The sequence below is a fragment of the Cupressus sempervirens genome, chromosome 9, assembly GCF_028749045.1.
Source record: "Cupressus sempervirens isolate cs-2001-9-10 chromosome 9, ASM2874904v1, whole genome shotgun sequence".
NCBI classification, from domain to species: Eukaryota; Viridiplantae; Streptophyta; class Pinopsida; order Cupressales; family Cupressaceae; genus Cupressus; species Cupressus sempervirens.
Genome location: NC_143126.1, coordinates 508,993,283 through 509,001,973, shown reverse-complemented (window position 1 = coordinate 509,001,973; position 8,691 = coordinate 508,993,283).

The following is an 8,691-nucleotide window of genomic DNA, read 5'->3' as shown; positions in this document are numbered from 1 at the left end:
AAAGATCTAAAGATGGAAGTTTTCAAACTTGGAAAGATCATTGAGAACTAGGTGATAGATGTGCATCTCGCTCTACACAAGGTAGAAGAAGCTAGAGTAGAATTAAGAAAATCCTTGAAAAGAAGGAAAGAGATAGCCATAGCTGAAAATGATATAAACTACAGGGAAATTGATACCACACAAGTGTTTTCCAATGGAGATACTAAAGAGTTTGATGTAGCAATAGCAGAACTGATGGAGAAAAACAAAGTTCAAGCAAAAGAGATAATATCTCTCAAGATGGAACATGAATCATAGGCCATAATGTTATGTGAAATTACTGAACAAAAGAAAAAAGTAGTTGAGGATAGAGCCATGATGGAAGATGACAAAAGGAATCTTGCAAACAAACTTGAGGAAAAATGTACTAAATTAACAAGGATCTCAAACATGCAGATGGATACACTTTCCCAAACGATGAACCTTCATCATGAACTCAATATGAAAGATATTGAGATCTCTACTTTGAAGATGCAGAATGAAAAACTACATAATGAATTGAAAAGAGAAAAAGAGATAGCAGAGAATCTTAACAAGTCAAGTGAAGCCATCAAGTACTTTGAACAGTTGATGAAATTCCCAAGATCCGCCCATGATACATCAAGACTTGGATACAACAACACTGAAGTTGGAGAATCATCAAAGAGTGTTGAGCAAAGAAGTGACAAAGGTAAGGATTCTAAACTCACTTGTCATTACTATAATAAAAAGTGGCATACTGCTAATATTTGCAGGAGTAGAAGAATCAGTCAGCTAAACACACCCACAAGCAAGAGTTACTGTCACAAGTGCAACATGCAAGGACATATGACACAAGATTGCAGATCCAAAGTCACAAGGACACAAAGATTTGATGGACATTGTCATAATTTTAAGAAGTATGGACATAGAGCATTTGAATGCAGATCAAAGCCTATGTGGACGTCAAATCAACCATAAAAAACAAAAGGGAATAAAAGTCACTATCATTGGGATTATAACACCAAGTATAGTTGTCATTATTGTCAGGAATATGGACATATCCCTAAAAACTGCATAAGAACACATTTCAAGGGGAATTATACAAGATGGTTGCACCAAACCACATGTTTTAGTTGCTTGAAAACTGGTCATATCAGTAGAAACTGTCCTACAAGGTCCAAAGCACCAAAAACTAAATCCAACAAAGAAAAAGAAAAGATTGATGTCAAGAAAATAAGAAGACAAATGAATAAGACTTGGAAGAAGAAATATGAGTGCAAGACATCAAGTAGAGGGATCACTTCACCCAATGGGTGAAGTGATCACACTTCATCAAACTAAGCATAAGAGAGGCGTATGGGACTGATATACAAAGTTATATCATACATCAGTCCCAAGACAAAGAAGTACTGAAAAGAAGAAATAAGCATGAGACAAGATGCCAAGACAAAATTTTAAATGAATATACCAAGCTGTCTTTGGATGCTGAGTAAAATTCTAGTACATGCCAAGTTGCTAATAGTGACCGAGTTGATGGTTGATGCCAAGTTGAAAATCCTTCAGAAGCTGAGTGTACAGTTGAGCATTTAATGTGATGGAAATAGGGTATATTATCATGATTTTAATTATTTTTCTTCATCGTGAATGAGAAGCAAAGGAGAAGAAAAGAGAAAAGCGACTTCATAGAAGAGAATCCAGTGTTCCAAAAAGATTTCAACCTCTTTCAACAATGATTAAGCATAAATCTCATCGATCAAAGGTATTTCATTCAAGTGCCGAGCTATGTAGAGTTTGAAAGCTTGTTTATATTTTAAACCTTAGTTTGGAAAACAATGGCATTTGGGTCAAGAACCAGTAAAGGGAAGGAAAGTCATGAAGTAAAACTGGTCAATAATGAAGTCAAACAACTTGAATTCAAGCCCATTCAAGAAGTTTCCTACAAAAATGACCCTACCAATGCATTATCCATTATTCCATCCAAAGTAGTTATGGTGCAGGATGTAAGGAAGTGTTATAAATGTAAAATTAGCACCATAGGTGATCTTGAAATTTTCCAAGCCTATGACAAACTGTGAGAGAATAAGATTTTGAAGGATGAATACAAGATATTCGAGAGAAAGGGTTTGACCAATGCCCTAGTTTATCCTATAGTATTCAAAATTGAATGGATACAAATTATTTTAAGAAGAATCCATAATGGATGTTTATGGTTGGAAACAAGTCCAATTAAGATTACAAAGGGATAGTACATAGGGTTACGGGTTTCCCAACCCTAGATTGGACTAAGACCCTACGCAATGGTTCCAAAGAGATCATTGAAAGAAATACAGGGGTAAAATGGAATAAGAGGGGTATGACTATTGACACCATCACTGATCCTCTCCTAGATTTTGCTGTGAGAATAATATCCCACAAATTCTATCAATCCAATCGATTGAACAGTGTGCCATGCATAGCAATTGATGTAGCATAAAAACTAGTAAAGAAAGATTCACCCCCCCTCTCAGAAGCATTCTTCCTATTTGAATATTCCAACAACTTCACTCATTGTAGCACTTGGTAATGTTGCTCCAGAGATTGGTTGGGTGTTTGGTGATGTAGTTTTTACCTCAACCAACTCGATATAATCCTTCTCTGAGCTAGGTTGCATTAAGGCTTTTCTTGAAGAATTAAGAAGAGAGGCCATTTCCTCTACTGCTATCTTCTCTGGATATGAGTCTTCAATAATCTCTATGTCATGAAGATCACTTCTTATAACTTCTTGATCCTCTTCTCCTTCAACATCATCTCCTTCCATGTTTTCAATATCATCAATTTATTCATCATCTTTTTCAACACCTCCTTCATCATCAATTTGCAGAACCTAATCAATAGGCTTGAACAACCCATAAATATTCTTCCATGCTATGGTGTTGGACTTCAAAAATGACTCAATATCCTTTGACAAGATTATTAATGCATTGATTTTTGGTGTCATCTTTATTTCAGTCTCCTTTAATGATTTCTTTACTTCCTTATCACTGAGACTCGACATGAGTTATCTCAAGGTTTGTTATCTGATGTCTTTTGCAATATTTACTACATTTTCCCATGCTAGTGCAATTTCCTTCAAAATTACATTAGGAACTTGTGCGTTTAGCTCATTAGGAGAGTGTTTCCATTTTTCCATTTTTTCCACTAGGGAGTCCTCTATTTGTTTCTTCTCCTCTATGCTCCTAGTGGCATACCTAAGAGACTTGAAATATGCCGTGCCTCCTCCTCCTTCTAATCTTTTCAATCTTTCTACAAGGGTAGGGGTAGTCTTCCTAAATATTATGTATTCATCTTCATCTTCATCCTCTCTAATATTTAGTTTCTTTTTGGATTTTATTTCTCTTCTGGTGAACACAATAGGGGATGATTTTGCATGTTTAGTTATAATGACCTTCCCTTTCTTCTTGGGAGGCTCCTCCTCTTCAGATTCTACTTCCTCTACTTGCTCTTCCTCTCTTTCATCTTCATCAAGATCATCTCCTTTTCCTTTAGTTATCAAGAGAGGGGAACTAGAAGATTTGGTGGTCTTAAGAATCTTCTCCACTTTCTTTCTTCCTTTCTTCACTACTATAGGAAGCTTGATTTCTAGTTCAATTCTAGTCTTTTCTTCCTCATAGGTTCCAAAATATGGAGCCTTGGGATCTAATGGATCATACAAGAGAGCCTCAATTATGTATTTAGTATCATCAATATTCATGTCATATCCTAGAGGTTTGACCCATGCCACTCTAGGCTTGACTGCTTGGATATGAACCTTGTCGCAGTAAAAAAGAAAACAAATATCCTACTCACAATCTTCTACCAACTTCCTTGGTATTCTAAATATGCCTTGCATTTTCTCTTTGAAGGATTCAAAATATTTATCCATTATACTTTCAAAATTTTCTCCCATCTCTGCTATAAACTCATTAATATGATATAAAACTAATGTATCCTTCCTCCACACTACAACTCCTTTTGAAGGGAAAAAATTTTGCACATAGAAAAATAAACAAGTTAATAGAGAATCAAACTTACATGGGTTATTATTTGAGAGTCATATGCTATCCATGTTCTTACTAAATTGACTCAATTGCATCTTGACAAGGTCAAAGGATAAATTGTTGTTTACTACCTTGTAAGCCAAGTCAATGACTTCATAGGAAATGTTATTCAGATAGTTTGAGTTGTATATCTTATGCGCAATAACATGGATGCCAAACTTAATTTCCATGTCAATTACTATATTCACCTTCATGCCTCTACCATCCCACTCGGCAAGAGTCCTCTTAGTAAGCTCAACTCGACCTAGGTTTTTTCTAGTCTTTAACTTGTTCAACATCTATAACTCAATAATTTTTTGTATCATCTTCTTTATAATATGAATAGGGTGATCCAACCACAATTGCATGTCATGGACTTGGCTCTAGATGAACCTAATCCATTTACCTTCAAAATATCTTAGCATGTGTAGAATATGTGTTAAACCCTTAGTCTCTAGATGCTTGTGCTTGGGTTTCAAAATACCATCCAAACACAACTCATTGAATGCTTGGTTCATATTTAGGGTTCCAAATTCTTGAATTGAATAGTGATAAAATGATTAGATATCATGAATAAGGAGTACCTTCGGAGGCATCTATGGCTAAGACTCAATGGGATCAAGTTCCTCTATAATGGCTGGACTAAACTTGAATGTAGGAGCCTTGCAATCAAATCCTTGAATCAACATCTCCGAATCCCTTTTCACCTTGCTACTAGAAGATGAAATTCACTTGATTAAACTTTTAACACAAAGGTAAACTTGAGTAATTACTACTTCAAATTTCTTAGAGGCTCTAAAATTTCTCCTCTCTTAGCTCTAAAAATTTGTGGTGAAATGATTCGATCAATTTCCTACTTATAAGAAAATTTTGTTTTTACAATCACCATTAATATTTCATACAAATGTTCACTTAGTGACAGGCTGCCCTCTGCTTAGTTTGGTCTTTAACACTTAGAAGACACCTTCAACTTACTAAGGTCTCTTGACTCAGTAGGAACTACCAACATAGAGAGAACTTTGAACTGGGTAAAGTTACCACCACTTAGTCTAAACTTGGTAAGGTTATACATCCTGACTTTTCTCGGTAAGGTCTTGTGACCTGACCTTTCTTGGTAAGGTCTTCTGATGCCATCTCCACTCGGTGATCCTTGTGCATTTTGAATGCTGATATGGATCTTCTACTAGCTGAATGGAAATGATGTTAGATGCTTGCTTCTGAATCATAGTTTTAGTAGTATTTATACAAAACTAGGTTGAAGTGGTTGAGTCACCCAACTCATTGACTTGGGTGTCAACATTTTCATTACTTTGATTTATATCCTTAGGAAATTTCCTTACCCATTGTTGCCTTATTTGACTTTTGATATTGTCAGCCTTTACTTTCTTTTCATCTTCAACTCTTCCTTAGTTCATACAATTCTTAGCAAGATGTCCAAGTTCTACACATACACAACATATTTTTGTAGTATCTCTCTTCCTTGTGTTATGTTTTATGCAGTTTGCTCCAATGTGCCTAAACTCACCACAATAGTGAAAACTTCACTACATATTGTAATCCCAACCAAATATAGCTTTGACAATTTTTTTTGTTGGGTTCCATTTCTTGGTCTTGCACTCTGAAGATTTGTGTCCTTGCTTGTTGCAATTGTGACACTTTCCTTCAAACTTAGGTTTCTCTGTGCATTCACTTGGTCTATGTCTTAGTTTTTTGCAACTATAACACTTCCTACTGAACTTTGATTTACCATTGCTCCAACACTTGTTTGATGTATGACCTATTTTTCCACAATGACTACTGTATAAACTCTAAAATGGTTACCTAGATTATGGGCCCCCATTATTCAATTTATCAATTTTTTGAATCAAATGGTTTGCAATATTTTATTCAATCAATTCAAATCAATTTTCTTGATCAAATTCAATTATTTCAATATTCTGTAAGGTTGATCATTTTATCCTAACTCTTATTTAATGAAAAGAAAATCTCCCTTTTTATTAAATAAAACAAGTCACCATTTTACTAAAAGAAAACCTCTCTTTTAATTAAATAATTCATCTACATTTAATTAATTAAGAGAAAAACCCCTCTTTTAATTTAATTAAACAATTCCTATTTAATTAAAAGAACTTGCTCTCTTTTAATTAAATAAATCCCCACTTAAAGAGGAAATAAAATAAATAAAAATTAAAAATTCCTCTACACTTAAATGCACATATTTCTAAGTAGGATTCCATTTAATTCTTTTCCTATTTTCTCATTGATGAATCTTTATTTCACACGGATCATTCTTTCTCCGCCCTTGATTAAATATTTTTGTCTCTTAATCTTGATCATCCAATCTTCTTTATAAGGGAGAGCTCTCTCTTGATTTTACATACACACACTCTATGTTATTGTTATGCTACAAGTTTGGAGAGCAATTTTTGAACGAGTTAGAATAATAAAGCTTTTTGTGGAGAAATTCTATCTTCTTATCTTATTCTCTCATGCATCCATGGCTTCCATCATCATGATCCATCCTTGCTTTTTCATATTAGCTTAGATCTTGCTTTCATAGATTACATCTTGTATTGATAGATTAGATCTTGCATTGTTTTGTATTGATATCATATAGATTAGTTTTCATCTCCATTTGCATTCATATTTTCATCCTTGAATCTCTCATTTTACGGTGTACTTGCATGGACACAAACTAGGTCAAGCCGAGGGCCTCCATTACAAACCCTTGCACTCCATGAATAGAGAGCTATGAGCTGCCATTTGAGATCTCATTCTTGAGAAATCTTGGATATAATGACTCATAGAAGTGTTCTCACATTTTAAGCACACGTTTTTGGCACCCACCATGGGGCAACCCACCTTTACTTGTTGGTTTTGGACATTTATAGATCAAACCCCCTTGTACGGATTTGTTTGGAGACAAAAAAGCCCTAGATCTTAAAGATTTGATCATATCTCCCAAACGGCTTAGTGTTTTGGTCTAAATTTGTTTTTTCAAGTTGGTGACACATCAAAGAAGCTTCAATCCAATTTTTAGATTTTTCTAAGATATTTTTGATATTTTTATAATTTTTCTTGATTTTTCATGAAAAATCATTTTAGGGTGCAAATTAGCATATTTTTAAGAAAAAATTTCATTTTTGAAAAGGTCTCTGTATTATAAATAGGATTGGTTCTTTGTGTTTTGATTTTAGAGATCATATTAAGGCTCAATAATTCAATTTTCAAAAAATTGTCCATTTTAACAAAATGGCTCCCTAGGGCACAAATAAAAGGATATTTTCAAAATTCTAACATTTTTGGAAAGCTCTCTGATTTGTGATAGGGTTTTTTTTTTTTTTTAAAATAAAACATTTAGGGGTTTGGATCCAAATTCATATCATATAGGTCCAATCTTGATGACTAGGTTAGAAATCAATATTAAAAAAGGGCATTTAATGAATAGCTTGCATTTAATTTTTACAATGGATCAATGCATGATGTGAGCTTTAATTTAGGTTATCTACTAAGTATTATCATTCTTAAAAATTAGATTTTTAGATCTAACCCTAGTTTTACATAAGTTGGATATATATTGCATATCTTGTGTTTGCTTGTTGCTTTGTTCGTTGCGAGTGAGCATGCAAGCATAAACGAAAGGTACAACAAAGAAAAGACACATTGAAAGGATTATCAAGTATTTTTTAAGATCTCTATAACATTTGGATTTGGAACTAAAATGAACATCTCATGTGTTTGGCTTGAGTGCTTTTACATGCTTTCATAGATTCACACTTCATTTGGTGCTCTAAAATTGGATCTAGATTTACTTTCACACATCTATGTTTCACATAGTAATTAGTCCCTATGAACACTATTTGGGAAATCTTGAGAGATTGAGCTTCATTTAGTTGCTTTATATGTAAAGTTCCTCTTGATGAAGGATCCCCTTGTAGGTAGGGAAGGATATTTGTTACTATCTCACTATTCTGCTTGGATTTGTCCTCAACATCCATTAGTACTTTCTCTTTTGAGATTGATGTGGTTTGTTGTTAGATTTTCTAAATTTTTTTTGAAGCAATTTCAAATTAGTGTGTCAAAGAATCTTGTTTGCTATGTTTGGGTAAGGTGAAGAGGCTAGAGGAGTATGCTTTGTTCCCTTTTGGGCACATTAGAAATTTGGAACCCTTGAATCCAAACTAAGTCCCCATGTGGTACAACTTTGCGAGTCTTCCTTGATTAAAGAGGGTTAAACTGTAGTGGAAATTCCTTTTATTGGGTCACCCATGTGGATGAAACCTCAAGTAGTAATAGCCATTTTTGACATGGTAGTAGCAACTGCTATATAAATGTCCTTGTGGGGGAAATTCTCATAGGTGTAGTCTTTTGTTGGGCTGTCAGATCTCTTTAGTATTTCTAATTGATTAAATTCTTAGAATATGTCGAAACCATGGTGCGTCAAGATTGGATTTCACCTACTCTAGATTGCAAAAGCTACAAAGTTGAATATTACTAAGAACCATAGTGCTGCCAATTATTTTTTTGTAAGACTATATGCGTGATTGTAAAACATTTTGAGAACATACACAATAGTGCTTTTAGGGATTAGATTGATACTATGACACTATTCTTGTTCATGTGCAAGGTTACTTTC